Source organism: Opisthocomus hoazin, chromosome 5 (assembly GCF_030867145.1).
Source record: "Opisthocomus hoazin isolate bOpiHoa1 chromosome 5, bOpiHoa1.hap1, whole genome shotgun sequence".
NCBI classification, from domain to species: Eukaryota; Metazoa; Chordata; class Aves; order Opisthocomiformes; family Opisthocomidae; genus Opisthocomus; species Opisthocomus hoazin.
Window position 1 is genome coordinate 84,284,937 of NC_134418.1, and position 6,000 is coordinate 84,290,936.

The window sequence follows — 6,000 nt, forward strand, 5'->3', positions numbered from 1 at the left end:
CCGACTGCTCTGTGCCCAGTCCGGGTGGCCACCACCACCTTTATTTGTCCTTGTATTAAATGTCGTACAAGATGTCTGTTCCAGGTACAATCTGTTAAAGGCGTGATGTCTGGTGTGTCACCAGCCCGCGTATGGCCCGTTAACCCAGATGTCGGCCCGGGAGCAGCTTGCTTCTCACCACACCTCGGAGAGCAGGCAGCTCCTCCCTCCCTCCCAGCTTTCGCTTGAGTTCATGTATCGGAAGCGGATCGTTTGTTTGGGGCTTTGGGGATGACATCAGTACAGCGATTAGGATGTGGCTGCGGCAAATGGCCACTCATTGGTCTGTGACAGCGTGCGCTGGATTTACGACAGTGGCAAGAAGTCAAAATAACATGGTAGGGTAGCTCCTTTCAAAGGCAAATTGAACAGGTGCTGTTTGCTGAATCTGAGTCAGAGTCTTAAGCCGGGGTTAAATCTTGGGGCGTTATTATCTGCAGAACCTCGATGCCATGTTGATGGTTCTCACTGCACAACCACTGTACATCCGAGAAGCAGAAACATGCAGAAAATTTTGTCAATTGTGTTTAGAATTCTTTCATCTTCTTTCACAGATGATTTCTCAGTTTCTCTAAAGCAATCATATGATGAAACATGTGTCGTTTTGACCCTTGAAAGCCTGGAAGAACATTAGCATCTCAAGTCCCTTTGCAAACACTTCAGAAATCCTGCTGCAAACAAACGCTGGAGAAATCCAGAACTAGCAACACATCACAACCCTTGGGTTAATGTTTGCCTGATGCTCTCAGCCACCGATAAAACTGATGACTGCAGCCTGTGTTCAAAGTGGTAACAGTGTCCTGGGTCAGCACGTCAAATGCCCATTTATTTTGTATTCGTGTCATAGTGTCGTGTGGTCAACCACGTTGGATAAAATGTTATTGGTTGACAGCACATTGAGTTTTGTTTCTCTCAGTTCTTTAGTGAAGATAAAATTGCCACTGAAACAAGCCAACTGAGATGGAGATTGACCTGGGTCTAAGCCAGATGACTAGGTGCTTTCTGTATCCAGTGTGGAAATGCAGGCAACTCTGGAGTGGTAGTCACCCAGCCTGAAGCAGGTGGGATGAATCATCCTCTGGAGATGTCTTTCTCCTCCTCCTCAGCAATCTAGACAACTCTGTGCAAGTTGCATATGCTGTTTAGTCGCAAAGGGTAACAGTCATTTCCTTTAGATGCCTAAAAACTGATAAGGTGGACAAATGCAATCAATGAGGAGTTTTCTCTGTAAACGAATCCAAAGCAGCACTAACAAAATATTTAGACACGGAGACTCAGTCACAAGCACAAATCTGTCTGGATCTTATATCAGTACCAGCTACATCTCATACCACTTCACTGTTTTCAGCTGTGAACGGCACAGCCTTAAACCGAGCAAGTCTCCTTTCTTGGTGGGATGAATAGGACCCTGCAGCTGCCATACACCCCTGGGATTTGGGGCCCCCCTTGCACCGCCCCGCTGGAGGACTTCGGTGAAGTTTCTTTGTGCCACAGCAGCTCCAGCTACAAAGTGCACTGACCTCCTTTGCAAAATGCTTTGTGTTCTGTGCCTAATGAGGGCAACGTAAGAGCTGGGTATTAACCTCCCAAAGCAGTTACTGAGTGTCTCCAGCGCGTGCCACGTTCATTTCCAGTATGCCTGTGGGCCTTGTTAGCCGGCTGGTGTGTATTAATGGCCTCAAGTTGTGTCAGGGGAGGCTTAGATTGGATGTTAGGAAAAAATTATTCACTGAAAGAGTGGTCAGGCATTGGACCAGGCTGCCCAGGGCAGTGGTGGAATCCCCATCCCTGGAGGGATTCAAAAACCATGTAGATGTGGCACTTTGGGACACGGTTTAGCAGGCATGGGGGTGTTGGGTTGACGATTGGGCTTGACGATCTTCGAGGTCTTTTCCAACCTCAACGATTCTATGATTCAACGGTTCTGTCCCTCCCTGAAGCTCCTCTCCTTTCTTTGCATCAAAACCAACATGGCACAAAGGTTGTGGGTTGCAATTGCCCTCCCACTCGGTTTCCTACCAACACCTTCCCTGAACAGTCATCCTTCCATTAAAGGTGATGTGGAGCAATGAATGTTTCCTGGTGGAGTCAGCAAGCCCAGTAACTGTATTTGTAGGTGGTTTCCTCTACTGGTGCACGCTGCCATGCTTGTTCCTCTAGGAATACTTGTAGCCCAGTGAGACAGGGTGTAGCTGGGTGTCGGTGAGCTGGACCAGCAGCAGCGGTGGGTACCGGAGTCTCCTGCATCCCTGCACTGCTGTGATGCCCCAACACCACACAATCTCAAAGTGGTTGCGCTGCCCTGTCTGCGACTTACTCACGCTCAGTGGTCTCCCCTCCGTTGTGCTGGGCGAAGATGTGTGTGGCCGTAACGTGGATCCAGGTGGAGAACTAGCCTCGCTGAAGCATTGCTATAATACAAAAAGGGGGGTGGGGAACAGGGTTTCTTAAATTAACACCACTGTCAACGAGGTGCATTGTGGACTGCAGCCCATGCAGTTGTTTACTAGGTCTTCGTTGTCTCCTAGAGCTGACAACTTCTGGCCGCTGCTTCTGATAAAGTTTTCGGTTCCTGCAGTTGGACTGTGGTTCCACATAGATTTTTTAATTTCCTTCTACCAAAGATATTTGAGATAAATTGCAGCTCCTCTTTCACAGACGTGCTAAAGGAGATGCAGGGAATGCTCTGCTCAGCCCCTCTGCACTGGAATTCCTACCACTGGCAGGTGCAGAGCATCCCTGACCGGGATGCACTTGAGGCAGGAGAAGGGGAGGAGCTGGAGATGGCTCCTCTTTGAGCAGTCAAAGATGGTATGGGATTATCTTTCCTACAGCTGAAGCTCTGCACAACAGCCAGGCAGCGCTGCGTATTTTGGGAAGGGATTCCCTCCTGGCACTGGCTCTTGAGTGCGCTCCAACGTGCGCACGAAGCTCTCACATCCGTATCAGCTCGAGCCTTAGTGCTACGTGTGCCTTGTCTGCACCATCCCCTTTGCAGGGGGTATTACCGGAAAGCTCTTACCCCGGGTTGTGGGACCTATTTGTGCTGATGTCACTACATGAAATAGCATCATCGGAAGCAAACCTGGCCTGGAAGGGCCGTGGAAATGAACCATTTGTGTACAAATTGCCGGTAGACGTTAGTACATCCTCAGGTATGATGTTTCTGAAAAGGCTCAACTTGTGTGTTATGTTTTCCACGGAGAACTTTAATTCATATTCATTCGTAGCCTGCTGGCACTGTTTGATTGACTGCGGCTGGATAAAAAAGGAAAATATTTGCTAACTCCTTTTTAGCCAAGTATGCAAAGGTATCTCGATTTTTAACAGCGAGCATATCTTGAGAGGGCATCTTTTTGTGAAGCAAATTATTATAGATTTTGCCCAATCTATAAAAGAGCAGTTTCAGTGTTCTTCTGATTCTCCTTTACTTTTATGATAATCTCAGCATTTATAAGACAAGATATGGTTTAGATGTTCAAAATAGAATCGTATTTTTGGACCGTGACATTGGTTTTTATGCCATTTCACTCTATTTTGAGCTACAATTAAAAGTTCTTTTTTAAACAAACTGTATCTAATTTCTGTACTAAATCAAACCAGGCAGTGGGGAATGTTTTTACTTTTAACTAGAATGTCATTAGAGACAAGACATGCGAGTACAATGCGGAATTGTAAGATGTCTCTGCAAAAAAAAAATGACTCAATTGCAAAGTCTTTGTCTGCAGTAGGAGTGGGGTGGTTTTTTTTGGTAGAGAAATGCCAGCAAACCCTCCTGAAGAATCACTGCTTACACCAAAATAAAGTGATTTCCCACTAGAGCTCGTTGCAGTTTTCTGAGCCGAAGCAGCAATGCCAAGAACAATTTTGCCAGCCCAGCAGCGTTTGCGAGCGTGGTGGTTTTGCTGAGAGCTGTGTCTGATTGACTCCTCCTCGACAGCATTATTCCAGGAAAAAGTTTGGACCCAGCTACTGCTGCGTTTGGGGTATTAAATCAACAGAATTAGCACAGAAGTGACCTTCATTTTTCCACATGAAAAAAGGGGTGCAAGAAATGTTCAACAAGTATTTTTTTCTTGTGGAATATTACGTTTGTAAATAGACCGTTGCTCCAGTTATTTGTCCAAACCTACATGCTGGGACTAAATTCCTTTACGGTACGCCTTTAAAGGACCACACATCGCATACGTATAGATGTAAGTTATAGATAACTTTTCTATTTCTTCGAACATATCATTGTTCTCTGAGAACAAAGCCTGTGGCAAAATACAAAGTTTTGAAAAGCACGTGGTTCTTTGGGTTTGCCAGACAATAAACCAGCGTGTGACCAGCGTCTCTTGCTGCAACTGGTGCTGTAGTTTTCGCGCTCAGCTGGCACAGAGAGGTTAAACTAGATTTAGCCAAAATCCTCCAAAAAATTCTTTTTGGAGATGCGGATTTCTCCGCCATCGATGAGCTAGGTCAAAAATTCAGCAGCTGTGGAAATACAGTCTTAAGGGTGATGCTAAGACCTCAGGGCCCAAAAAACAGTCAAGTGTTGAATCCCTGCCTCGGATGGTGTCACAGAGCTGGAGCATTACCCGTGGCCCAGGGGAAGGCTGTAGCATCGGGGACTTCGATGTCGCTGGCACCAGTCAGTGTTGATCAAAGACTGGTTATGAGCTGAATGAGGTGCATGACCGGGCTTGGTTAGCTGTAGAAAGAGTCAAATACTCCAAGACTAGAATTGTGGTCTTAGATCTCTGCCTTCAATGCTACCCAAGACTCACGGGGAGGCTCACAGGGACGTTCAGCTCTCGTTGCCTTAGTCAGGGTCTCCGCAGGTCCCGCTGCAGGAAGATGTCTCTTCTTGATGTACTTCATGATCTTACAGGTCTTTTCCAATCTATGATTCTACGATTCTGTGATTCTATGATCCTGTGATTCTATGATTCTATGATTCCTGGGGCTGTCTCGGAGAGGCCGTGCTCCATGATGGGGTGAGACCTGAGCTCAGCCTCTCACATTGCTGGTGGCTAGGACCTACCCATTCACCTCCTCCACCTGCGGCCTCAATTCATTGTGGTTCTTCTTGTTCCCAGCCTCTCCTTTCTCATTCCCAGCCTCCCATCCACCTCTGCAGCCCCTTCTCCTCTCTCTCTGCCTCATTGACAATACGAACTTTCCCAACCTAAATGTGGTGAGGACTTCTCCCAAGGTTAATTCGTCTCTTGATAAGTATGAACAACTCTGCAGGTATCCAGGGCAGGGTGCTGCTGTGAGCTGAACGCGAGAGACCGCTCCCCGTCCTGACTTGGTGTGCACACAGAAGAAAGTAAATCCCTCTGGTCCCAGTATGCCTAGCAAACCTGCAGCTCTGCTAACTCTAGGAAACCTCTCCCAGACACACATGAGTTGCCTTTGTTTGACCTGTTTCCCATCTCCTAAGCAGAGGGGACTTCCCCCAGTTTCTTTTTGGTCTCTTTCATCTTTTCTTTTTTCTTTTGTGTTTTTTTTTTTTTGCTTCTATACTCCATTATAAATAAGAATTTCCTAATTATTTCTGATCTAACCCTTTCAAAGTTTCATGTGATGATGACACAGCAAGGAAATGAAAGAAGGGAGATGTATTTGCGAATTGGTCTGGTCACCCTCAGGCTTTGAAGTGGGAAAAAATTTCGGTCTGATGTAAATGTTTCAGTCGTATCTCTGGAGCCCCCATTAGCGAAGGGGCAATCTGTCATAGGCGCTCTCCCTAGACGAGATGCTTTGTGCCCTTGTTCTGCGAAGAAAGAGCTGTAAACACAGGAGGTGACTATTAAACTGAGGGGCTGAAAACACCACTAATAATGTTCATTAACAGCAAGACAATTACTTTTTTTTGTTCTTTTTTAAAACATGAAAGGGAAGCAGAGTGATTTGGTTTTATTGATATCGGCAAGATAAAGAAAAAAAAGCCCCAACTATTAAGTCTACGGGTAA